General features: G+C 46.7%; 1 long non-coding RNA gene across 4 annotated transcripts; it reads right to left on the reverse strand.

Annotated features, from left to right (window-relative positions):
- Positions 1–4833: 4833 nt before the first annotated feature.
- On the reverse strand, positions 4834–25894 carry LOC126502943 (uncharacterized). Of its 4 annotated transcripts, XR_007592109.1 has the most exons (7): positions 25758–25894; positions 24000–24214; positions 18887–19164; positions 15403–15594; positions 14135–14310; positions 12669–12747; positions 4834–11373 (listed from the first exon to the last, which is right to left on the reverse strand). It is a non-coding gene; the product is annotated as an uncharacterized lncRNA (long non-coding RNA). The 4 variants fall into 4 exon arrangements; XR_007592108.1 differs by lacking the exon at positions 24000–24214 and having other exon boundaries at positions 25758–25870; XR_007592111.1 differs by lacking the exons at positions 18887–19164; positions 24000–24214 and having other exon boundaries at positions 25758–25870.
- Positions 25895–27424: the final 1530 nt, after the last annotated feature.

Raw genomic sequence — 27424 nt, forward strand, 5'->3', positions numbered from 1 at the left:
ATATGAGACCTCAAAGCCCACCTCCACAGTGACACACTTCCTCCAACAAAGCCACACCTCCTAATATGCCACTCCCTTTGGAGGCCATTTCCTTTCAAATTTCCACAGGCTGTTACTTTCATTCTGACACCTGTGTTGCTCTGTGGAGGGAGGGAGATCATGAGGGAAAACCTGGAGTTGCTGTGCTGTGGGGGGGTGCATAGGGGCAGGCCCAGGTGTTCCAGATTTATCCACTGATCCTAGGAGAATGCAGACTAGCAGCCCCTGGGGTTCTCACTCCTCATAAAGTCTCTCTGCTTGTAAGGACTATGTAGAACATGTTATTATTATCTGCGTGCTCAAAAGCCTTCCCAGCCTTCAGCCCTGTGGACCATTACCCAGTTTCTAGAATTAGCCTGTGATTGCATTTTTCTTTGGCAGTACTTGCTGCTCCCCTAAAGACATGGCTGGCAAGATCAATCTAGCCCTCAGCTAGCCAGGGCCTTCTTGAGTGGGTAGTTTGGAGGAAAGGCCTGACATTTGGAGGGGCCATTAGCCAGCTCCCATCTTACATGTTGCAAATGTGATGCTCTCTGACAGGGTATGCCCTGGACAGGAGAAGCCTGTTCCTGTGGACTCTCTTTTGTAGATCCATTCATTTGTTTTCTTTATTGGGAATTGAACAGAAGACCTCTGTATGCTAGGCCAGCATTACACTTCCAAACTATATCCCCAGATTCTTTTGCTTTTTGAGGCAGGGTCTTCCTAAATTGTGCTAGTAGGCCTTGAATTCACTGCATTGAAATGCCACCACTATCTTGTGGCTGAGATTATGGGCCTATGCCTCTAAGCCAAGACTGTAGCTTCACATTCTAATCCACAGATGAAGGGAGTTATTCAGGCCTAGGTGCACTGGGAGGGATGCAAGAGGCCCTTGTTCATGGACTCCTGGCCAGGCTGCCCCATCAGCTAGCCTGGCTGTGTTCACACATAAGTCAACCCTTGGCTAGATCAGAAATGGGGCTCAGAGGAGGCTCCTGTAGATGACTTGGTGTAGGCCCTGGGCTAGTTCACGGGGTTTTCTTAAGCTCCCTCAACTTGTATTGGCTCTGTGCCAAGACTCTGAGTCATTTTCTGAATCCTCAGCTGTGACATCACAGAAGATGCTTTTTGCACAAACCTGTGACCTTTGGCATCATTTAATCATTAAATTAACTATTTACAGTGGTTAAGACAGCACTCATCAGTGGTTCATTTTTGATTCTCATCCACCCTTCATGCCATAGTCCTTCCTTGGTGTGTCTTTGGTCTTTATTTACCCCAACAGTCATGTTCTCACACACACATGTGTTTTAAAAGCACATGAGGATGAAATCTGACACTTAACAACAGTGACATCTCCCTCATGAGGGCAGGAATAAGATCCCAATAAGGACAAGAAGAGGAATGAATCAAGAAGAGGTAGTCTCTCCTTTTAGCCCATTGGTCCAACCCTGCATGCCATTTCTTCATCATGTGCTGAAGGAGAACCCCAGAGTCAGAAAACACACGAGTCAAGAGTTTTAGTCACCTTTCTACTCCCGTGATAAACACCGTGAACAAAGGCATCTTGGGGAGGAAAGGGTTTATTCTATTTTATGGATTATATTTCATTATGCAGGGAAGTCAGGGCAGGAGCTCAAGACAGGAAACTGGAGGCAGAAATCAAAGCACGGGCTTGAGAGGAATGCTGCTGACTGCCTTGTCCTTCATTGCTAGCTCAGCCTTCCTTTCATGCAAACCACCTTCCCAGAGATGGCCCAGCCCACAGTGGTCTGAGCCCTCCCACATCTATCGTTAATCAGGAAAATGTCCCCAGACTTGCCTACAGGCCAATCGGATGGAGGCATCTTCTCGGCTCAGGTTCCTCTTACCAGATGCCTTGCATCAGTTTGACAAAACACTAACCAGCAAAGCACGTTACACTGGATGTGGTGCTGTCATTCCAAGAATGTGCTGGAACATCTCCCTTGTTTTTGTTCTACTGCTCTGACTGGGTACTGATGCTAGTTTTCTTGGATCCCTGGGTGCTGTCTCAGAATTCACTGTACACTGAGCATCCACAAACTTCCTCCTTCAGTCTCTGTGAGTGCCTCCAGAAAGCAGACCTCTGGCATATGGAGTCATGGATATAAGACTTTCTCTTCTGGTTGTTCTAAAAGTGCAAAGCAGGGGGAACCAGTACCTGTTGCTCTAGTGGTATTCAGAGACGTACAGAGTATCAGAAAGCATTCATATTCTGCTGCACAGCACAATATGTAAGCTTCAATATGTAAAGTCATGAATGGGAAGAACATTCTAAGACTTTTATAATTTGCAAAATGTGGGAATTAAAATGTATGCTTCTAAATAGTGCACGAATTAAAAGGTAAACTCAAGGAAAATGAAGAATTAGAACTGAATGACTGTGAGCCAGATAAATCATTGGTAACAGGGAAATAAGTGGTGGTTAATGTCTGCCTTAGAAAGAAAAAAATTAAAGTGTTCATGCAGTGAAGTTAGAAAAATACAACATGATAAACCAGGAAGCAGAAGAAAGAAAATAGGAGTAGAAGCAACAAATTTAAAGTTAAAAGATTGAATCAATAAAAAAAATGGTTTTAAGACAACAGTAAAATGCATAATCTGTTCATAATGGTGGACCGGTAAAGGAGGACACCATTTAAAAATGCTGTCTGTCATGGAAAGAAGCCGTAACTACAGACCCTACATAACTGCCAGTTATGGAAAGAAGCCATTGCTATAGACCCTATGTAACTGCCAGTCGTGGAAAGAAGCCATAGCTACAGACCCTATGTAACTGCCAGTCATGGAAAGAAGCCACAGCTACAGACCCTATGTAACTGCCAGTCATGGAAAGAAGCCATAGCTACAGACCCTATGTAACTGCCAGTCATGGAAAGAAGCCATTGCTATAGACCCTATGTAACTGCCAGTCATAGAAAGAAGCCAGGTAATTTCAGATACTGTGCTTAACTTACTTGGTGTAAGACATTGTTTGTGCAAGACCTCCCCAGTGCCCGCTTTCTTACGTTCTCTTTCTCATCCCTTGGTCCACTCTCTATCAGGAACCTGTCACTGAAGAACAGTCTCATGGACCAGACAACCACCATGCCTTTTCCTGAAATCTTGGACCAAAATGACCCCCTTCCTGCCTTCAGTTGCTTCTTGTCAGACATATGGTCACATCTCTGTGGAAAGGAATTAAATCTCCAGGTACAGAAAGCGAGGGAAATCTACTTTGGGTTGCACCCAGCTGTGACTGGAGTGTTTCTCGCTGTGATCTTCCAAAGGGTAACTGTGAGGGGTTATCAGCACCTGCCCATGGAGGTGCTGTCTGGGCAGCAGTTTTTGTGCTTACATTGCTGCAAAGGTGTTGGACGGCTGGAAAGTGGTTGGATTTCAACACTGGAACTGGAAGAAGCTGGAAGTTATTGATCTCTAGAAATGGACATTGCTGACCTCTTTTGACCTCAACACAGTAAGTTTGTTTCCTAGTTTGGTGATTTTGGCTCATGAGTTTCATATTCAGGTTTTGTGAGAGCCAAAGATATGCTTTAAATTTTAAATAATGTGCCTAAGAGATCCATGGAACAAAAATAGCCTCTAACCTGTAGGATGCTTGCCCAAGGACAGATCCGCCCTGAGATGCTGGAGGTTGTTGTTCATATATGGTAACAAGTACATTTGCACTTCCCTAAAAGAAAATTGGTGCCCCAAATGCACCAGATGTGCTTGATCCCAGGGAGCCAGGAAGAACATTAGGATGTATTCTTGCCCCCAACCAGACAAAGGTGGAAAGTATGTAACCTGTGGGTTAGCTTTTATAATCACCTGGCCAAGAGTGACTGGTGACCACTTTCCGGGAACCCCAGAATGGACTTGCCAGTGTCCATCATCCTGGCCAGTATTTAATTAAAGCTTGCTTCAAATTTGAATCAAAATTATGGTAGTGGTCTTATTCTCACCCAGAGGGGTTAACTTATAAATTTTTATTTAACTAATTCTTGTTTGGGGTTTGATTTGTGCTCATTTTCATTTTTATCCATTAATATTTCCCATTTATCTTTTAAAAAATATTTCTTACTTTGGTTTCCTTTTCCTCTTCAAAAATGTAGTTGCTACTCAATGTACAGAATAAGGAAATTCACTGTAACATTTCCACACATGCAGATACTGCATGCGGGTCGTTCCCATCTGCTCTGATTAGGTCTCTCTCACGTGACTAATGCCCCCACTTCCCCATGCTTTTATGTTTATCCCATCAACTTTTCTGTGCTTCTGGGGAACTGGCTTGTTACACATAACATCAACTCCAGTTCCACGTATTTTTCTGAAAATGACAAAATTTCATTGTTTTTATGGCTAACTATGAGACTCTAGCTGTGATTCTGCAAAGATGCTATGTTGTCTATCAGTATGTGGATGTGGAGTTACCCTAGAACTCCTTGGCGAACCCACTTTAACCCTGAATGTTCCCAAGTAAATTTGGGGTTTTAGTTGTATCTGTGAAAATGTCACCTCCTTCTAGCTCTGATTTTACTAATTTGTGTCTTACAGTCTTGGTTATTTTGGATAAGGTTTATTAATTTTGCTCATCCTTTTCAATAGCCAGCTCTTTGTTTCTTTGATCCTCTCATGTTGTCATTTCCACCTCTGACCTTTGTTGGCTTTTGTCATCCCTTGTTGGGGGGGTTTCTTGTCTCTCTTCAAGTTATCATTAAGTTTTTAGTATTTTTTGATGTTGGAATTTATAGCTATAAACTTCTCTCTTAGACATGTTTTCAATTTTTTAAAAAATTTATTGGGGGAATTTAATACATGCAAACATTGTTTTCCTGTCATATTTACTCTCCTACCCCCTCCATTTCCTCCTGGATCCACCACACAAGTCCTCCTGCCAACTTCCTGTCCAGCAAGTGGTGCTCTTATATGAGTGTAAGGCCACCTACCATGGCCCACATCCCTAAAGAAAATCGACTCTGCCTCCCCAACCAGTCATCAGCTGTCAGCAGGGGCTGAGGGCTGCTTGCTCCTCCCCTCCCCATGCTGAAATGCTGATTGGCTTGATCTTGTTGGGACTTTGCAGGCAACCAGAGCTGCTGGAGTACAGTGATTCTTGTCATGTTCCGGAGACACCCCGTTCTCCCTGACCTCTGGCTCTTACAATCTTCCCGCCTCCTCTTCCGCAATGTTCCCTGAGCCGTGGTGGGAGTGGGTGTGATACAGATGTCTTGTTCGTAGCCACTCCACTGACACTTGTTCTGAGGACGGAGAGCTGACCTGGGTAGAGAAAGGGCTTTAGAAGGCCATCTGATATTCTATCCATTTAGCATAATCGTAATGGTGGGGGTGGGGAGCTAGCTAGAGGAGGTTTAAGCAGAAAGAGGAGGAAGGATAAGGGAGGTTTGGAGGGAAGATAACACTAAGGATATTGAAAGAGCCATATAGCTTCCTAAATTACACACACACACACACACACACACACACACACCAGTTTAAATGAACTTACTCCACATGGAGAATAATGCTTCTTTCAGAAGCCAGAAGTTGCCAAATAAAAAGATCACCCAGTGCCCGGTTTTGGATACCTCCCCTAAAATTGTCAGTCAAGGGGTCCCAAAGATGTCCCCAAACAATATAGGTTATTACTATGGTTCTTGGTTGCCCAAAACCTTGATAGTAAGACCCTCACTGCTGAAGACACCACACACTTGGCCACAGAATCTGAAGAAGTCGAGCTGGTACTGAACTGGAAGCTCCCTCCCGGACGGCTGGCTTTCACAGTGTTGAGAGCTGCAAAGGGGCTGCTGAGAGTGTCATCGTCGGCCTCCGCTGCCAACGCGACACAAACCTGAGTCACCTGGGAAAGGCCTCAAACAGATTGGCCTCTGGTCATTTCTCAATTGTTCAATGGTGTCGATGGTATCCATCCCACCATGTGCGCTATCTGAAGGCTACCAGGTAGGCCTGCGCTAGATAAGAAAGGCAACTCATCTTGAGCTTGGGGGCAAGTCAGTAGGCAGTATTTCTCCATGGTCTCTGCTTCAGTTTCTGCCCTAAGTTCCTGCCTTAGCGTCCCCTGATAATGGACGATTGCCACGGACCGTCCCTCTGTGAGACTGCTATCCACGGGAGGACAGGGTTGAAGGATAGGATAGCCAGGATACGACGCAAGGGAATGACAGACAGACACACTGGTAGTGAAAATCTGCTGCAATTTTACTTCTGCAAAGCTTCAGTTTTTGTACAAAACAGATCAAAGAACTTGGCAGGCTCACTGCATCACCCCACTCAGGGTTCCAGACATAAATCAAGGCAAAGCATAATCAAAATAGAGCTCCTCTCTACGTGCTCCTCTCTACGTGCTCAAGATGTTGGCAAGGACTTTTAGTTTTGTTTTGTCTCTTAGAATTCTGTCTCACACCATTATTTACATTCTACCGTGGGAGACTAGTTCTCAGGGTCCTGTGTTTAGCTTCCCATTTATATAGTTTTTTATTCTTTGCTCCATATTCCCTAATAGTTTTCTCATGATAGTTCCTATACCAATATATTAAAGCTAGTCTCATGTTTTCAATAATTTCCTTTCTTTCCTTCTTACTATAAAGACATCAGGGCTTCTGGGATCTAGCTAATCTTTCCATAAAGGGGAATTTTCTCTAACTCTCCTTTTCTCTATAAATCTGATTCACTATGATGATTCCCTCATAACATATCAACTTTAGCCGTTTCTGTTTCATAATTAATAAAGTTTCCCAGGCTCATGTGGCGTGGGGCATACTTCAGTTCCTCAAGGACTGCTTTAATGAACGGTGGAGCCGAGCCAAGGACGTACTTTAATCTCTTGGTAAGCGGTCAGCTGTAAACAGGAAAATTAAGAAATACAGAGAAAGATCAGGCAAGGTGTAAGGAGGGCTCGCTCTCAAGGCCATCTCCAGATAAGAGATATGCCTAAGGCATCAGGTCCTATCTAGACCACTGATTGCCAGGGGACCACCAGGGGCTTCGCTCCAAGAAGCTCTAACCCCAATCCTTCAGCAGGCAAAGACCAGCGCAGAGGCATTTTGTCACTACACGGCAGTCACTGCTGTGGACGTGGCAGACGATGAGATGAAATAGGGAAGTTGCTTTTCATCTGTGTTTTATCACAGCAAGAGAAGCAAACCAGAATGGAAAGAAAGTCACAAAAAGTTCTGCCCAGCTATAAACCCCAGGAGTTATCATAGTGACCAAGTTGACAATATAGGGCAATGGGTGTGGTAGTGGCATAGATATTAGGAAGATAAGCAACCACTTTATTAGATTCAAAGCCTGTTACACAGGAATAAATTCATACTTGATACTGTATATCTGGTTAAGAACGTGAGGCTAGGGAGCTTGTAAGTCTAGAGGTGAATCTACTTACTATTAATCTTTTTAAATGTAGCACTGTGGGTGGTGCCGCTTCCCAGAAATTAAGGTGGGAGCAATGGAGCAGGACCTAATGTCTAGCCCCTCTAATAAAGACATCATCACAGTATATTAGTAACCCTAGGCTAAGGAACATTCGCAGAGATGCAGCTGGCCATGCCATGCCTGCATAGAACATTCAAGTAGTTTTGAAGATCTGAGCTCACCAAGAACAAAAACAGTGCCTCCAACATCACTGAGGCAGACCATATAAAAACACTACACCTCCCAAACATCATCAAACTTTTCCACAGAATTGATATATCATCAAACATTATTTGTCATCATGAGACATGTGGCAGGAAGAGCTCTAGTGAGCCTGACAGAGGCCTTGGGCTGTACACATGAAGAAGAGACAGTTCCCATTTTCTGTGGTGGCAATTCACTATCCATTCCTAGCAAAACAGCACGCAAAAACATTCATCTGAAGAACGTTCTTGTAGCTGAGGAGGGGCCAAACTCTGTGATTTCAGACTGGCCACAAAAGTCATGTCTGGGAAGAGGCTGAGCAGGCTTGTGGTGCCCTTTGCTATAGAACCTTAGAGGTATTAGTGGGCAGATACTATGACAGACTTGCCAATCACATGTAGAGCCTTGGTATAGTGCAATGCTTAAGGGATAGCCCTGGAGCCCACAGACTTCGGGAGCCTGATATAGAAGAAATTGTTCTGTCTTATAGAATGGGCTCCTGGACTGAGTTCCAGAGCCCCAGGAAATCACACATTAGTGTCTTCATTGAGAAGGCCAGGGGATGGCTCTCTGGGCCATCACTACCATGACTTGTCACTGCGGGCATCCATGTCAAGGAACCCCTGGCTACATGGTACAAGATGTGGATAAGCATCTACAAAAGAAGAAGGACATTCCAGGCACATGGACAAGCTGGCCTCCAAACCCTGCATTCCTCAGGCTACGGCCTACAGCCCCTGCAGAGAACAGCCAAGTTTGTTTCTGGTGTTGAGAAACTAAAGGGGCAGGTACAGCTCTTAGCTCGTTCCTTTGTGTCCCCTGGGTAGACACCAGAAGGACTTGCCTCAGTCTTCAACTCGGTCTGTGTGGCCCTGGCACCTCCTGACAATAGACTCTGGCAGCATCTAACCTTAAACAGCTCAGTAGCAGCAGTGCTTGTAGCACGACTCTCTTCCGTCCTGCACGCGACCTCTCCACACTTGTGCAACAGATGTGTGTGAAGACACTAAAGACATGCTTCCACACAGACCCAGCCTGTGGCCACACCAGCAACTGTGGCTAAAAGGCCTGACTCAGTAGTCACACAGTAATCTGACCAAATGTGTTCTGTCCTTCAGCATCTGTGAGTCTGTCTAGCTCCCCCTCTCTATGAAGTGGCCATCTACTGGGTCTTTTCCGTTTTACCTCTTCAAAGCAGAAACACATGGAAAAGTCACTGAGTAGTTCAACTGATTTGTAGCTCTCTTCCCGACTCCTCCTTCAGAACCTGTGGTCCTTTGTCAGCCCCTCCTCCTCCCTCTACAGCCTCTGGTTGCGTCCTCTGCTGTCTGCGTCTGGCTCAACTTTCTCAGGTTCCTACATATGAGTGATGCTGCGGGATTGGTCCTTCTAAGGTGGCAGATAACAAGTTGCATTCCCCATAACAAGTTAGGATGCTTTATTTGCAAAGGGCGTTCAAGAAGCAAAGATAAAATACAGAAGTGCATCCATCTTGGCAGCTATGCCTACCAGGTTTCCTGTGGTGCCCCACTGCCCTCTCCCTTCATTGTAGCCTCTTAACTTTGGGATTCCTGACTCCTGCTTGGGGTTGACAGGCGGCAGTGTTGTGTTCTCGGTCCTTCACAGTTTGACTCCTCACCTGATTTTAGCTTCTAGATCCTGCATTTGTTGATCTTGAAAGCTGAAGTGTGACACGGGTCTGACTCCTGGTGATATCCTAGGACGCTATGCCTATGGTGTTCACATTTGTCTCTGTGGTTGTCACCATGACATGACTCTAGGGAGGATGGGTAGCACAGGATGTCATGCTGACTTCACTGGTGCCGAAAATACGAATGCCTCAGTTGGCACCCACAGCACCATCCTGTGAGAATGGTATGCAAGGGCGACAGGCAGCAGAGCATGGGTGCCCCGCGAGCTGGTCTACAGTCGTCTGGTATCCGGGATTGACACTGAGTAGGTACACAGTAATGTTTCCGTTTTTTTTTTTTTTTTTTTTTTTTTTTGAGTGGCTAAATAGGATATCACTTTGTGGTCATGATCACCTGGAGCATCCCTGAGGGTTGATATCCCTTAAGGAGCTACCACAGTTGGGGAGGCTGACTATTGAACACCACCCCACTTGGTCCCTGTTTAGTTTTCCTTGGGTAAAAAGGTCACCCACCCAGGCCTCTTTTCCCTCGCAAATATCCCAGAAAATCTTCCTGAGCAGATAAAGATAATGTCTCAGCAGAGGCAGGAGAAGGATGTACGGTGCTCACCATCTGAGGAGCATCAACTAGCCCTGCCAACAGTCCCAGGTGACTGTTATCGTGAAATGAGGAACTTGAGATCCTCCAGGTGGGACAGCTCTTTCTTGTTTGCTCTGATGGAGGGAGCCACAGCCAGGTTAGGTTGCACTTGGGATCTGATTCTGAACAAATGTAAAAATCACATTTGTGCTGTTGTTGTAGTTGCTGCTGCTGCTGCTGCTGCTGCTGCTACTACTACTGCTGCTACTACTACTGCTGCTGCTGCTGCTGCTACTGCTGCTGCTGCTGCTGCTGCTGCTGCTGCTACTGCTGCTGCTGCTACTACTGCTGCTGGATACAGCTACAAGAGCCCTGGTAGCTACAAGGGCCCTGGATTAAGCACCAAGGGCTCTCATATTGGTGGCAGCAAAGCCTAAGTTGAGATATAAAGAGAGGAGAAAGGATGACTACTTGCAGTGGGCTGGAAGAACAAGGCGGCATCTGAAAAGCAATGGCCTTCTCAAAGAAAGCAAGGGGACTCCATTCAGGGAACTTCAGACTTATTACGAGATGTATAGGTCTGGAAAGGAGGACACTGCACTGCTGTGCATCCTCAGTGAAGAGGGTCACTGCACTTCTGAGCACGCTCATTGAAGAAGTTCACGGGCACGCCTAAGCATGCTCAGGGAAGAATACATTACATTCTTGAGCTTGCTCAGGTTTAGGTCACAGAGTTCATGCTCAAGCGATGGACAGAAATATCTGTGGGCATGGACAATATGTACTGTAATACTGAAACTGAAAGCAAGAGAAGGGACACGTCAAAGGTGCCTTGATATGCCCTGGAAGGGTCCTGTCTCACCTCATGCCTAACAGTACCACAGTGGACACTGGGGCTCATGCTGCCCTATCTAGGGCACAAAGCTCACAGGGAGCTGTTCGGGCATGAGCAATCATTTCTACTAGATTTCACATTCAAAAGCCACTAATGAGCTGTATTCATATCACTCACTAGAAGTAGGAACAAACTGCAGTTATGATATGCCAGAAAACACTGAATTAATATACACTGACACAGTTAGTGTCCCTTCCAGTTTTCACACCTGGTCTCTTCATTCCTCGAAACACGTCTTCCAGGGATATAAGCATGGCCCCCACCCCCACCCCACCTCTTTTGTAATGGCTTCCCTATGCCTTTGTTCAAAACCTGTGAGAAGAGAGTCTGATGTTAACAGATGGTCCCCAGCCACAGCCGCAAGGCTGCAAGCAAGGTCCTCACAGTCAGCGACAGACCAACGACGCTGCTCAAGTGCCAGGCTTCTTTCCCTGCAAGGACCAATTTCCACACTTGGAGAGGACAGAGGTGTCCAGGTTACCTACTGTCCTCTGTGTTCTCCAGGCTCCCTCCTGGCAGGACACTGTGTCCTTGTTGGCTCTGCCTGACAGACTTCAAGCTTCTCCCTGGCAGCTGGATGTTTGTGAACTAAATTAAAAAAAAAAAACAGTAATTAATAGAAAAGCTATGATAGGTTCATGGCAAATTTAGGGCACATCACACCCAACAAGCTTCTCCTGAAGTAACAGCCCCCAAATGCTGAGGAAACCTTTCACCTTCTTGCAAAAATGTTCTCTGTCCTAATGGATAAAAAATATCAGAGTAGAAATGTGTCTACTTTCGCAGCACCGGGAATCAAAGCTGGACCTCTCCCAGTCTAGAAACATGCTCTCTCACAAACCCACACACCCAGCTGACCCTTTGCCACTGTGAGACTCAGAAATGGAGCAGAGCAGAGAGCCATGATGAGCAGGGAGTGTTCTGTCTCTGAACTGCTTGGGTTGGGAAGGCCTTCTAAGCCTCCAAAGCCTCTCATGGCCTGGCCCCTGAGGCTAGACATGAGGTGGAAGGAACCATTCTGAGTACCGAAGCAGAGAACTGAGTCATACATCAGCCTCAGGACAAAGACTACAATGCATGAAGCAGTATGAGATGATTCAGTTTCTGCCAGACTAGCTCATGGAAGCCCTGAAGGACACTGGCTATCACAGGCTGATGTCCCCATAACTATCAGAAACTGGAAGAAGACAAAGAAGGGACAGGCATACTGACAGAATGAGGGATAAGAAAGACTGTTCCATGCCCAGTCACCAGGCCAGAAAAGACTGTGTTTACCGGAGGGTGGAAAGAGGTTGATGCGGCGGGGCTCTTGGGACTAGGCTGGGGCTCTGATGGCTTTGCTGAGCCCTGTGGTGGAAAGCGGTACTTATGTGGTAAGAGAAGTCCTGAGAAAATGAATGATTCCACTCAGGGAAATGGGGTTTGAGAAGTGCAAAAACAGGGAAGAAGGAAGGAGAGAAGGGCAAGGGCCTGTCCAGGTCATTCAAAGTCAAATGTGGCAAGAACTATGTCAAGTGGTTCCTAAGGAAACCATCCACAGAACGTCAAGTGCTGTGCTAGCAAGCATCTGACTAGCAAGACTGAGCTAAGGATATATATGTGACTTTAGAAATGCAGGTGAAAACGGTGTAACCTTGATCTGGTATATAGGCAATTCTCCTGACTCTCAAGTATATGGTTTAAAGAATGCTAGGGGTGGGCATTGTTCCGGGCAAGAAACAGAATTCCAGATAAGCATCTCACCTGCCCAATAACGGGGTGGCCCAGGCCATATCACCCTACTCTCTAAGAGTCAGACAGGTACAACTTCCAGAGTCAAAGGCAAAGCAGTCAGCCTGTATTCCAGAAACACCACGATGGAGGTCAGTGCTGTTCCAGCTTACCTTTCCGAGTGGGCAGGGGTTGTCTGTCCATGGAGTTACTCCAAACTTTGGTCCCTTGGAGCCAGATCTTCCACTTCACCTGGAAGAAGCGCACATGCATGATTTAGCTTCCCACAGGGGCAAAGACAGCTGTACCAGCAAGTCTGCCAGCCTCCAGAATTCTCAGAGGAAGGACAAGTCGGGGCCATATGAGCAAATGCCAAGTCTCGAACAGTGATTTCTCAACCTGTGGGTTGTGACCCCTTTGGGTCGAACAACCTTTTCACATTTCACAGATGTCGCCTACGACCATCGGAAAACAAAGATATTTGCATTATGATTCATAGCAGTAGAAAAATTAGTTATGGGGTAGCAACAAAATAACTGTAATAAAGAGGTGCAGCATTCGCAAGGTTGAGAACCACTGCGCTAGGAGAAGTGGCAGCAGATATGCAACTCTACCCGAATTTTACAAGTCAGATTTTATGCTCTTATAAAAGTAGTTTTATTTTCTTATTATATATTATATATATTATTGATTTCTATTGAATTCTACATTTTTCTCTGCTCCCCTCTCTGCCTCTCCTCTCCCCTTCAACCCTCTCCCAAGGTCCCCATGCTCCCAATTTACTCAGAAGGTCTTATCTTTTTCTACTTCCCTTGTAGATTAGATCCATGTATGTCTTTCTTAGGGTCCTCATTGTTGTCTAGGTTCTCTGGGATTGTGATTTGTAGGTAGTCTTCTTTGCTTTATGTTTAAAAACTACTTATGAGTGAGTACATATGATAACTGTCTTTCTGGGTCCGGGTTACCTCACTCAAAATGATATTTTCTAGCTCCATACATTTGCCTGAAAATGTCAAGATGCTGTTATTTTTCTCTGCTGTGTAGGACTCCATTGTGTAAACGTACCACATTTTCTACAAATTCATCTCAAAGTCCATCTTCTGCGAAACTCACCCTCTCAGCCAAGACTTCAGGCTCACCTATCTTAAGTCCCCTCACCACCCACATGGTTTACCCATCTCTTCCTAACATGGTCTCTCCGGCCCCTGCCACGCCTGATTTGTTGCTTTATTGCCCTCACTCCACAACTGAGATGATTCCGTGATTTTTAAGAAATGATATGGGGGTCTTTTATTCCCTCCTACAAATGGATGTTAAGGTTTGGTCCCCCGTGTAATATAATGAGAGTCAGCGGGCCTTTAAAAGTGGTGAGGGGTCAGGCAAGACAGCTTCTCAGGTAAAGTGTTGGAGGCAAGTGATAATCATGGAATCCACGTAAATGTGGAAGGAATGAACCAACTCTACAGAATTGTTCTCTCACTTCTGAATGTGTTCTGTGACATGTACACAAGCCAACAACCCTACATACACTCTACTCAGTATAAGGGGTCCTTCCAGGTCTCAGTCTTTAATAGAGACATGTTGGTTCACAGCTATTTAGATAGTTAACCTACCTAATCTAATACCTAGTAGTACTTACTCAACATGAAAGGGGCACGCTGCAGTAGGAATGCGCGATCTGTCGACTTTCGATTGTGACATTCCGACGAGGGTATTCTAGCCCACAACTATCCCACAGCAGAGTCAGCAGCAACTTGACTGCCAAATGATTCTCAGGGAGGTGGACATCAATGAAGACTCAGCACATCTCATTGCCTGTCAAAGAAATATCACAGTACTGTGACTGCTACCACCAATCACACGGACAGCACAGCATGACAGATACATCCTTTACAGCTCTCTCTCCACCACACCCAGGCATTTTGTACATCCCAGGAACTCAGAGGTTGAAGGTACATCTGCATGACTAAGATACAGACAACTCCATCTGCAAACAGAAAAACCCAAAATTAGCGTTGAAGAGAACTGGTTGGTCCCAAAGAATTAGTTGACACAATATGGAGTAATGCAATGGCTTATGGTCAATAGCCTGATGAGCCAACAACAATTCAAGGATACAAACATAATATGACATGTTAACAGCTCCCCACGGTACACAGTACTGGTTCTTTTATTCCCTGTGACTAATAGAAACTGCTGTTCATTGCCCTGCCTAGCGCTGCTGCCGTGAGAGCATCCCCAGGCTCCGGTAATCCAGTTCTGCAATACACTTCCAGCCCAAAGCTAGTTGGCAATGTAACCCGTATTCTACATCTCCAAATGGCTACTTTAGGCAGGTGTTCTTTGACAATATAACTCTCACAAAGGACAGCTTACTCAACCTCTTTTAGTTGATTCCACAGCATCTGCCATGGTGACTGGAAGGGAATTTCTTCCCACATGTGTGCCTCATCAGTGACATCCAGAGTATAATCAGGAAAAAAAAAATTTACACTGCTAATCTGAATATAAAAACAGTTGTTTTCAGTAAAGGGATGCTCACTGCTGAAAGGGGAACGCGAGCTGAGACAACCTAGGGAGCAGCTGCAGAAATGGATGAGGGAAAGTGACTAAAGCAGACACCCAAGCAGAACCGGCAAACTGCAGGCACCGTGGCCAACGCCCGGGGGAGCCACAGAGAAGCCGGGGTCATCTTTCAGAAGAGTCGAAGACTGCTAGACTAAGGCACCACTGTCAACACTTTCTGGTTGTCTTGCAGAAGTTCATTTTTCTAGAAGTTTTCTTCTTTGCTGCTCACCTGGTAATAATGTGGAAACGCAAACAACTCTGCCCTCACAGAGAGGTCAGAGGTAGGATTTAGAACGAGAGCCAAGGGAGGAGAATTAAAGTCAGGATGTTGAAGTTTACCTTAATAAGAAACGAAGGGGTGGTGGATATGAACTTAGTATGGTTCAAGCAGACAGTGAAGGCCTCTTCCATTTCTGGTGAACTCATCCAGACAGGTCACCAGTACACAGAGGCAGGCAGACCTCTGTGAGCTACAGTTTAGTCTGGTCTACACAGTAAGTTCCAGAAGAGTCAGGTCTACACAGTGAGATTCTGTTTCAAAGGGGAAAAAAAGAGTATTTTGGAAGACTGAGGAGACAGCTCTGTGGATAAGGGAACCCAATGTGTATGCTTCTTTTGGGTCCCCACCATCCTTGTAAAAAGCTTGCTAGAGCCACACATGCCTGTACCCTAGCACTGGGGGCAGAGGGGAAAGGTGACTTGGTGTCAGGTAATCGTCATTCTGGTGAAGAGCATCCACTGCAGTAAAATTGCTACATAGGAATAGGATAATAATAAAATTAAGGCCAGAAAAAAATAAGATAAACTAAGAAGAACCAAGCAGAAATTCTGCAGATAAGAACTAGATAATTGTGTTAATTAAAATTTACTAGTCTCAAAAAAATACACAGCATAACAGAAGAAATCTATAAACAGCCGAATTGCCCTTCCGATATGAAGTGAGTATAAAAGCATTCTCAGATAAAGAATTTACAGCTAGCAAGCCTGCCTCATAATAAATACTAAGGAAGTCTTTTCAGAGTGGAAGGGAAAGTACACAGGAATAAAGTCTGCATAGAAATCAACACATTCAGGAGGGCTTACTGTGATATAAAGCATTAAAACAATGTGTCGGTGGGTTTCCATCACAGAGATGTAATACAGGCGGCCATCATGGCACAGAGATGGAGAAACTAGCAGCTGTGGTGAAGCAGTTTCTCTATTTTATCAAAGCTAGATTACTATTAATGTGAAATAAGTCTGGGTACATCATTAGAGCCTGGATGTATGAAACAGAGCACAAGTGTTATGGAGAGGGCTCCAGGTGTCTCTGCTCTCCACCCAACAGTAGTTTGGGTTCCTGTGCTCCCCAAAAGAGAGGAGTTCAGATGAGACATAGTGTAAGATCAAGATGAGCAAGCAAGGAAAAGAGAAGACACTATTAAAAAAGGGGGGGGGGCAGGTGGAGATGGCATACGCCTTTAATCCCAGCACTCAGGAGGCAGAGGTGGGAGGATCTCTGCAAATTTTAGGTCAGCCTGGTCTACAAGAGCTAGTTCCAGGACAGGCTCCAAAGCTACAGAGAAAAAGAGAAACCCTGTCTCAAAAAAAAAAAAAAAGAAAAAAAGTGGACCTAGCAGACTCATTTCTCTTGTTCCTGTTACCTTTTCCTGTACCTCCCTCCCTCAGAGTGGGCACATAAAGGACAGAGAGGTATGCTTCTCTTAAAAGCCCATTTTACCATAAATTAAGTCTAAATATCTGTATGTAATTATGTATATTATACATATATATAATGCAAAAATATGAATAGGGGTCTAAATATACCCGTAATTTAAAAGATTATTAGAGGAAAGGGTATTAGTATTCTGAATATACTCCCCTGGCCAGGAATTACCTGAAGGAAATTGAAGCTGTCCCAGCCAGCCAACCAATGCCACTTATTATTCTATGGGTCCTGTTTCACAGTCCACCACCGTCTTTGCATCCTGCTTAGACAGGAATCTAACATTGACCAGCAGTGGACTGATACCATTACCCTGACATCTTGACGCCCAACTCTTACTCTTTGGGTTCTATTTAGGGGCCGTGTGCGTCGTTCCCTCCAGGAACTAGCCTCCTGTCTAACACAGAACATGTAGTGTGTCTTAGAATAACAAGCACCCGCAGTGCACCATCTGTCCAGCACATGCACAGAGGCTCCACTCAGGGACCTGGGGAAAACCCTGCACCGTCACACTGCAGCAGCGCAACTGGCCCATCATCTCGATGACAGAAGCGCCATCGTGAGCCTTAAGGCTGTGATGTGAGCAGCACACCTCCACTGGACGCCAGGCTCTCATCTCCCAAAGTGGGAACAGAAATCAACAGAGACAGTACAAAGCAGGGTTCGCAACCTGTGGGTTGTGACGCCTTTGGGAGGGGGTCATAGATCACAGATGCTTACATTAAGATTCAGAACAGCAGAAAAATTACAGTTATGAAGTAGCATGAAATAATTTTATGGTTGGGGGCACCACAACCTGAGGAATGTATTAAAGGGTTGCAACATTAGGAGGGTTGAAAAATCACTGGTTTAGAGGAAGGATATCAGACATGAAGGCCAGAGGGAAAGAAACTATGTTAGTCTATATCCTTTTCATCAAATGGCTTCTGCCTGAACTGAGTGAATTGGATACAACTTCCCAGCAATATTTGAACATGAAGTCTAGACGAAATGGCTTCCTACTTCAAACAGTTCCATGTATGCCTTGTGCCCAAGGGCTGGCAACAAGTCTCAGTGTGGCATTCTTAGCCACACTGTGAGGCACGCCCCTTCTGGAGCAGATACCTTCAAAACGACCTGTCTCCTGGTTTTAGCAACAATACTGCACAAAAAGATGAGCATTGCCGGGGATGGAGAGATGGCTCAGCGGTTAAGAGCATTGCCTGCTCTTCCAAAGGTCCTAAGTTCAATTCCCAGCAACCACATGGTGGCTCACAACCATCTGTAATGAGGTCTGGTGCCCTGTCCTGGCCTGCAGGAACACACACAGACAGAACATTGTATACATAATAAATAAATATTAAAAAAAAAAGACCGGCATTTCTGTCTGTCATTTAGGTTTCTAAAGTGTGTGCTGTATGAACTTTACTGAGCATGCCCAGGACTGTATTAAACTCTTCCTTAAGCATGCTTAGGAGTGTAGTGAACTCCTACACTGAGCATACTCGGGATCCTAGAGCCTTCCCCCACAGAGCATGCTCAGGAACAGATCCACACATCTACCCACATGTACAGGCTCCCCGAGTAGAGACCCCATGCTTTATTTATTGGAGGGTAGAGTCTCCTAAATTTGATACCCATGCTCTCCTCATCTCCTTCAAGTAATAAACTTTTCTATTCTCTTTTGTATCAACCCTGATTATTTTGTCTTTGACTCACCGCTGCGAGAGTCCTTAGTGTTGCCATGTGCTCTAAACTGTCAGTGTAGCCTGCCCCACACAACAGGCAGCAGCCATGCTGTCCTCTACTGTCCTGCATCTGTCATGTCACCTGCAGGGGCTAAGCTGGCTGTGGCTCCAGCGGAGCAGTGAAAGTCATGCAGGAGAGATGGATGCCCTAAGTCCCCCATACTCATATTAAGTGTCCTGGGAAGGGGGACAGGAGAACAGCCCTTCCTAGGGTGATTAAATCTAGAGGACAGGCACAAGTGTGTGTTGACTTCTAAAGACTCAGCTGAAACAGTCTTAGCCTGTTCAGGAAGTTTGCTAGAGCATCTGCCAGGGAAGAGAGGACATGACCTTTCTGCCTTATAAAAATGTAAATGGGGCCAAAGGGTCCTGGTTCCCATGGGTGGCTCACCTGATGGTGGTCAAGATTCCAGAACATGATGGAAATATAGGTCAGGAGCTGGGATAATGGCGCCATGGTTAACCAGCTTGACCAAAGTATCATAGCTGGTGTTACGGGAAGCTGAAGGAGCAGGAAGCGTAGCTAAAACCCAGCAACTGGACGGACAGTGCAGGAACTTGTGCCCATGGAGCTCTGGCCTGGCTTCTTCCCGAAAGCCAGCCATGCCAGGCTGATCTCTGTTCCTCACGCTTCAACAACCACAGAGACGGGCCCTTTCTCTTCTGCCACTTGAAAGGAGAAAGACACAGGAAAGAGACTGCTAGTGAATTCAAATCACTGCACTTCCTCAGTACTGAGTAGCCCTGAGCAGTATCGACAGCATCCCCTAACCCTTGTTGGAAATGCATTGTGGACCAGGAAAAGCCATTACCCAGGCCAGGTCGAAGAGAGGTGGCAAAGCTCTCCTCAGGAATCTGCGTATGCGGAATTCTGAGGGCGAAGTCCAGAGACTGCAGCTTCCTCTACCTGATCACAGAATGTTCACCTTCATACTGAGAAGGCCAGGAAAGCAAACTCTGCATACATGCCATGCAACCTAAGTACTTAGGAGACTGCCAAACATATCGGCAGGCTCGACCGTGCTCCGTGTGTGTTCAATGTGTTACAGCAAGCGTGCTTTCTTACTGAGCAGAAAGCATATGACAGTATTGACAGGACAAGGCATACATGGGCACTGCCCCTTGCCACTGCCCAACAGACATGTCTGGAAGACACTCCCTTCCTTCCTGTCCCACATGAGTCCTCAGATATGAGGACCAGCAGGGCAAACACTGCTGACACCTCCACACCCAGCTGGTGGTCACACACACGGCTAGGAATGGAGCTTTGAGGGAAGGAGAGAAGCGCTCATCAGAGGGTGTGTACCAAGTCCCAAGACAGCAGGGGACACAAGGTGGTGGTCTGGGGTGGGTTGTCCAGCAGGGCCTAATTCTTAGGTATCTATATGTGACAATGACCGGGGGTGTCCAGCCGGATCTGATACCTAGTGGTGGATGTGAGGTGGCTGTAGGCACTGGAGGGTCTGATACTGAGCAGTGGGTGTGAGATGGACAATGTCCAATAGGGTCTGATATCTACTGTAAATGGGACAACTTGGGCAGCTGGCTGAATGAGTTTATATGGGGAAATGGCAGGAGAGTATCCAACAGACTTAAAAACTAGTCATGTATGCAGATGGCAATGATGGGGGAAGGGGAGAACACGTGTCCCACAGGGCCTGTCCCTGAACACTGTGTGTGGGAAGCAGGTCCAGTGGTTCATGATACCATGCATAATACAGTGGTCAGGAGGAATGGTGTCCTGTGTGGCCTGATTCCTCGAAGTATCCTAAGTCTGGGAGTCAAGTGTCAACAGAACTAAACCTTAGCAGTGCGCCTGGAGTGTGAGTCAAGGGTCCAGCAGGCCCAACTCCTAGCAATTGACATGAGGTGAGGCCTCCAGAAGGATGTGATACCCAACACTGCATGTGGGGTGAGGCACCGTGGGTCTACCAGCGTAGTCTGAAACATGGAAGAATATTTATGGGTGATGAGGACAGGGAGGGAATGTGTCCACAATGGCCTGATACCTAGTCCAATACATGAAGTATGGGTAGGACCCCAGCAGCATCTGTGTCCTAACAGCGCTGCAGAGTGGTGTCCAGTAGGAGCGGGTATCTACCAGCTTGTGTGGGGTAGGGACCGGCAGGGCCTGATTCCTGGAAGGATTCTGTGCCCAGGGATGCAGCATGAGTTGATGTCTTCCAGTGTATGTGGCCTGCCAGGGAAGGGGGATGTCCAGCAAGGCCTGTCCCCTCAGTCAAAGCTCCATAGACTCTGACTTCTAGCAGTCCAGTGGTATCAGGACCATGTATGTGGGTGGCTGGGGGCTAGGCATGACCAGTGGGCTCTAACAAGTAGAATAAGTGAGATGGCAGCCTAGGGACAAGGTACCGTCAGTTCCTTCTATGTAGCAGTGTGTACGATATGATGCTGCAGTGCCCAGAAAGGCTGGCTACTAACAAGTTTAGATGGGGAGTGGACAGACAGGGTCCTGTATAGCCTGACCTGAGAAACAGTTTGGGATTTTGTTTTTGTTTTGCAGAAATGGGGTAGCTTGTCCAGAGTCTGATGTCCAGCACAGTATATGGAGCAAGGGAGAGAGCACAAAGTGGCATCCACCAGGGTCTGATTCCCCACAAAACATGTGCAAAGATGCTGACAGTGTGGGGTTTCCAACACCAGTGTTCAGGGGGCAAAGCTGCAGGTGCAGCTACACAGCCTGATACCTGTGTATATGGGGATGTGAGGGGCGATACAGCAGTGCCCAATATCTAGAAGATATATTCTCTGCCATAATCCAAAATATATTACAACCTAAAATACACACCCCTAGGTTCACATTCACGGCTAGGTATAAGGCCCTGAAGCACACCCTCTGCCCTCCACACTCGATACACACACACACACACACACACACACACACACACACACTCACTCACACCAGGTCCTGTCTGATAATACCAACCACCACACCACCACCATCACTGCTCCAATTATACTATTAGTATACGACCCCCTGCTGGATAACCCCCTGGAGCCCTGCATACACTGTTAGGTATCAAGCCCTCCTGGACACTTCCTGACATCCCACACACGCCTACTATGTGTCAGGTCGTGCTGGACCGAGACTGCTCCCAACTGCTGCCACCCAACCTACGCTGTCTGCTCTTAAGACACTGCTGGACATCTCCCTGCTGTCCCTCAGGAAACAACCTGGCATCTGGCGCTTACTCCACCACATGCCTTACTAAGTACCAACCCCGCCTGCTGCTGAAGGCACCCATGCACTACTAGGTATAGAACCCTCCTGGATACAGCATCCCCAGTCACTAAAGCCTAAAACATACTGTGTGGCTTCAGGCCTTGCTGGACACCCTTCCACAGCCCCAGCCCTGCATGTGCTACCATGTATCGAACTCTTCTGAACCCTCCAGTCCAGATCCATATGTTGTGTCAGATCCTGCTCAATAAGCCCTACTTCCTCCACCCACACGGCTGCCCCAAGGCACTTCGAATTTCCAGTTGTACTGAACACCGACCGCCACTGCCTACTACTGTATATGGGCAGTCAAATGGTGAGGTGTCGGGAAAGGCTGATCCTAGCATGGTATGTATGGTTGTAGCCTGCACTGGCAAGCAACTTGGCTGATAACACAGCTTTTATGTGGCAGCGGATACCTAGCAGGGCCCGGAAAAGTAGCAGTGTATGCTGGGCAGAAGTGCACACAGGAAGGAGGTGTGTGTCTATCCTGGTCTGAACCTAGCATGCCATGTGGGATGGAAGCTGACACACGGCCCTGTATGTGCCGCTGCAGCAGCCGTGGCCGTAATGTCCATCATGGCCTGATGACTAGCTTTAGGCCTGATACACAGCACATTCTGAGGCTGGGGGAGGAAATAGCAGAACATGAAGCCTGCAATGTAGGCTGGGTATCAGCAGAGGAAGGGTAAACTGCCGGGCCAATCCCTGGCAATTCTGTGCAGTGCAGCAGGAGGAGAAGCTTCCAATACACTCTGATAACTAACAGTTTATGATGGGTGGGGCGTTAAATGGAGCCTGATACCTAGAAGTGGATTTGTGGTCGCAGAGGCATTGGGGTGTCCAGCAGGCCTGATACCACTGTATATCATTGGGAAGCAGTAGAGGAAGTAGAAAGTAGGTGTTACAGTATGTTAGGTGGTGGAGATGAAGGGGTGTCTATCAAGGCCTGATAAGTAATACTGTAGTAGGTTGGGGGTGTTTCCAGGAAAGCCTCATTAACAGTGTTGGGGGGACAGTTGAGTGTGTCCACCAGGATCTCAGACACAGCAGCAAGGTGAGGGTGTGTGCTGTAGGAACTCACCTAGCTTTGTGTGCTGAGCAGGAAGACTGAGTGAGGGGACGTCCAGCAAGTTTATACTGGTTGGTGTCATGGGGTATCCAGCAGGGCCTAACACAGAGCAGCGTACAGTGGGTGACAGGTCAAGGAGTGTCCAGCAAGGCCTGATAGTAGTAGATCTACACTGTAGTAGATCCGTGAGAGCGGCTGATATCCAAGCCGGTCCTGACATAGCAGTGAATGTGCGCTTCATTAGTGTGAGGCTGTCAAGCAGGGACCAGAAGGACAGTGTGTTGTTGGTACAGTGCAGGGAGTAGCCAACATGGCCTGATGCCTACCAGTTAATGTGGGATTTTTGCAGGGATCATTTAGAATCCAGTACCCAGAAATGCATGTGATGTATATATTGGGGGCTTGTCCAGCAGGGCCCAATACCTACCCGTTAATGTGGAGGTTAGTGGGAAGTCACGAATGGACTAATACTTAGTGGATTTGAGGCAATGGGAGGTTGTTCAGCAGGGCCTGGCACCTAGCAGCACGCGTAAGGTAGCATGGCAGTGGTGTCCGGCAGTGCATCTGCCTGGTGATACATGTCAGAACATGAGGTATCCAGCAGTAAGCTAGCAGGTTATATGGGTCATTGACAGGAGTGTCCAGCGGGGCTTGAGACCTGTCATTGTATCCCAGGCAGCAATGGGGTTTGAGGTTCTCTAGCAGGATCTGGTACCTAGCATTGTGTATAGGGATAGCAGAAGAGATGCTGTCTACCCAGGCCTTCTGTCTAGAAATCTACATAGTGAGTGTCCTACATGTCCTTAAACTAACATTGTATGTTGGCTGTTAACATGGGGGTGCAAGCACAGCACACACACATTTCTAGGTACCAGGCCCTGCTGCTCACACCATCTCACTGTACCTGCCAACACAGTGCAATGATCAGATCCAGCTGGATGGCCCATCTCTGTCACACACTGGATATCAGGCCTCACCACACCACACACCATACCACAACCTTTGAACTCCTGCCCACAGGTGACTTTGATGGCCAGGCCAAAGTCACACAGTCTGACACTTCCTTTGCCATCCAGCAGGACGTTGTCTGGTTTGATGTCCCTACGTGCAACACTGTTCTCCTGGCAGTAGTTAACGGCACGCACCATGTGTAAAGATGCGGTGAGCCTGCTCCTCCTGCAAACAGCCTACCTTCTCAATGTGATTCACCAGATATCCCCAGCAGTATGATCCATCACCATGTAGATGTGCTCTTTGGTTTCGACAATGTAGAACAGCTTGATGATGTTTGGGTGGTCCAGGACCTAATAGTGCTAATTTTAATCCTGTCGTCGGAGTCATTTTTCTCAGTCTGCACCTGTGTGTGGAGGTGGCCCACCTCTGTAAAGCTGCTATTGCCTTGGGTCCTGAGGAAGATACAATCACCCATACGAGTCATCTCTTTGGAAGAATTGGCCTCCAGGTCCAGCTACATCGTCACCCACCTCTTCTTTTGCCTGCAAGTTGCTTGAGAATCTGTCCTAACACCAACTGACAAAACCAGATTAAAGACAATGAGAAGCAGGGCTAGGAGGAAGGTTTACAGCTTGCAATTGCTACATGGAAAAGTGAGAGAGATGTGAGATGGTCTCACAACGCGGGCCAGGGCCACAGGAAAATAAGAACTAAACCCCAAAGCAGTAGCTGCTAAAACAAGCTGAAGATGAGAGCTGACCCTAATCAAAGAGGCGATGAAGAACAAAACAAAAGCTTGGTTGTTGAAAAGGAAGATCAAAACTGACCCCAAAACTAATCAAATGAGAAGACACAGAGACAAATGAAGGAGATTTTACAGCAAGGCTCTAAGAACCATTAGGGCTGATTTAGAAAGCTTATACTGCAATAAACTGTAAAACAGGGAGAAAAAGACCAATTTCTAAATGCGTATAAAATGCCTGAATTGAATAGGTCAATAACAAGCAATGAAGCTGAGAGATTTCAACTACCAACAAAAACGCCAAGGCCAAACATACCCGTGGATGGCTTCTACCAGACATTTACAGAGGAATTAACAGTAACGTCCTCAAAGAATTCCATAAAAACAGAAGGGGAGGAACACTTCCCAACATGTCCTACAAAGCCCGTGTTACTCTGGAACCAAAACTAGACACAGGGAAAGCAGGCAGCCTCTGTGGGGCACGGCTGCTCCCTGCCAGACCCGAGCCTCACTCCTGGGACTCACACGGCGGAAAGAGAGAACTGAGCCCACACTATGTCCTCTGACCATCACATGGATGCACACACCAAACAGAATTTTATAAAATCTTCCATGAAACTATTATGCAGCAATATTTTGATGTAATTGACGTGACAAACCTTAATGAGAGTGCTTGATACTTCACACTAGTTCAGCAACACATTTAAAGGCCATGTCCATATCAAGAGAAGTTCATTCAAGAACAGTAGCTCAGTTTGAAATATACAGATAAAGCATACAGAGTATACAATGCAAAATTGCACCCGCTCTTAAGAATGACATTTTTGTCATTTTCCAGAAAGTAGGTGGAGCTAAAGGTGATAGTTTTATATGTGACAAGCCAAGTCTCTAAAGACAAATGCAGCTTATTTTCTCTCCTATGCAGAATCTGGAGGCTTTGCGGGAGCCTGAACATAAAGGGGGACCACAGAAACATGAAAGAGGGCAGGGTCTGTTTCCCTCCGATGGACCAGAGTGCTGGGCAGGGAGCAAGGTGTCTCAGTCAACCTCACAGTCCAGAAATGGCTGCATAGAGTCCTGGGTGATTCAGAATACAGGCTCCAGCAGCCCTGATTTCTCTACTAACCAGGCAGTGGAAAAGGGGTCAATACCTGAAACCCAAACCAATGCGGTTCGGACACGCAGAGACAGCAAGGCGAAGGCCCCATGAAAGCAAGACTACTGACTGAAGACAGCAGGAGAGCACGCTGTACCTGGGTGTCGAGTAGACCGGGAGCACGTCTCTGGAAATCATGGCGTCACACACCGCCTTGGCAAGCCGTTTCAGAAGTCCCTAACAAACTGGTCACCAACTGTCTCAACTGCCTCGCACCAACTGTTAAGTACTGATCTGTGGGCCTGATTGGTCACATGTCCAGAACTCAGCCAATCAGACAGGCTAGCCAACCAGGCCCCTCCTGACCGGGCGTGCTGGAATCACGTGACCGTCTTTGCAGCGAAGGAGCTCGCCTCTAAGGCAGGTGCGGCATTCCTGCCCCCGCACGGTTAAGGAAGGACCAAGGGACTTTTGCATGCTCTGTGCTTTCTTTCCCAGGATTGTCAACTAGGGTGCACCTCCCCTACCTACTGCCTTCTGTCCCCTAGAGGGCTCATTGCTGAAAGTCAGATTTGAGGTTTACTCCCAGCTTCTGGTCCTCCCTGAATAAAAAGGACCATTTATTCAGTCAATAAATGTTTGCTGCTCACTAGGGATCACCTGCTGAGCCCAAGGGGTCAACAAGACTGACGGTCTAAAGCAAACATTTCAAGGAGCCTGCGTCTGTGTCTACAGTGTCACACTTCTTTCTCAGCTGTAACAACTTCCCCCAATTATTCACAATTTCTCCTGTAATCTAGGATAATACTTTGAATCACTTGTTGAACTAGTCCTCATATTTCCTGTGCACTTTCTGTGCTGCCTCAGTATGGCTACCAACCTTCGATTTGTTTTTTTTTTTCTAATTAAATAATTCTATATAATTTTGAGAACTTCATACACAGGACCTGCATCTCCATCGCTCATGCCCCTCCCCCTCTTGCACCTCAGCTTCTCCCACATCCCCCTTCCCAAACCATGATCTCCTTATTGTTACAAATGTATATGTATATAAGTACGGGGTCTTACCTTCAAGTTCTGGGAGGCAACAAAGGGCAGCAGAATTAGCCCATTCTGTTTGCAGGTCTCTTGGACTCTTCTAGCCAACACCACGAAGGAAGATTTCCCTGGCACCAGGATTTCTTTAATCTAGGGCTCTTGGGAGGATCATTATCCTGCCAAATGGCATAACTTCATTTAAATTATGTATGCACTTGCACGCGCAAATGTGTATGTGTTTTGTCAATAATCTGTTTCCTTTCAAAGGCCCCCATCTGAAGGGCAAGCTGTGCACCTGCCACAGATATTCACTTGAAGATCTTGCCTTGATTGAAGGCTTTGCCCACATTTTGGGAGTCCCCATTCTGGGAAAAGGACCAGGCTCCACCTTTTTGCTCTGTATATGATCATAGCCCGCATGCCAATCCAGACTCAGCAGAAAGGCAACCTCTCACCCTTGGAAGACTCACACCCCAGAAGTGGAGCTGCTGGAGGTGGTGGCCGAGAGGAAAACCCTGGTAAAGGCATTCTTCCCAGCTTCTCCAATTGCTGGGGCACTCCAGTGACAACGCTGCAACTCGTGAAGGTCCAGAAAACGCTTCAAAAGAGCAGTAGTCAGCTACCACGGGGACCAGCCGTCCTTATCAAAGTGTTACTGAAAGATGGCAGTGTCACAGAGAGGGTGACTTCATGGGAGTGCTTGCACTTAAACTCACCAACACAAAGTTCACTTGGGCAGGAGTGTGAAGGAGTCCTCAGGCTCAGCAGCCTGTGCCTGCCCACATT

The sequence above is a fragment of the Alexandromys fortis genome, unplaced genomic scaffold, assembly GCF_014885135.2.
Source record: "Alexandromys fortis isolate MF-2015 unplaced genomic scaffold, M_Fortis_MF-2015_v1.1 scaffold_1, whole genome shotgun sequence".
In the NCBI taxonomy this organism is placed as follows: domain Eukaryota; kingdom Metazoa; phylum Chordata; class Mammalia; order Rodentia; family Cricetidae; genus Alexandromys; species Alexandromys fortis.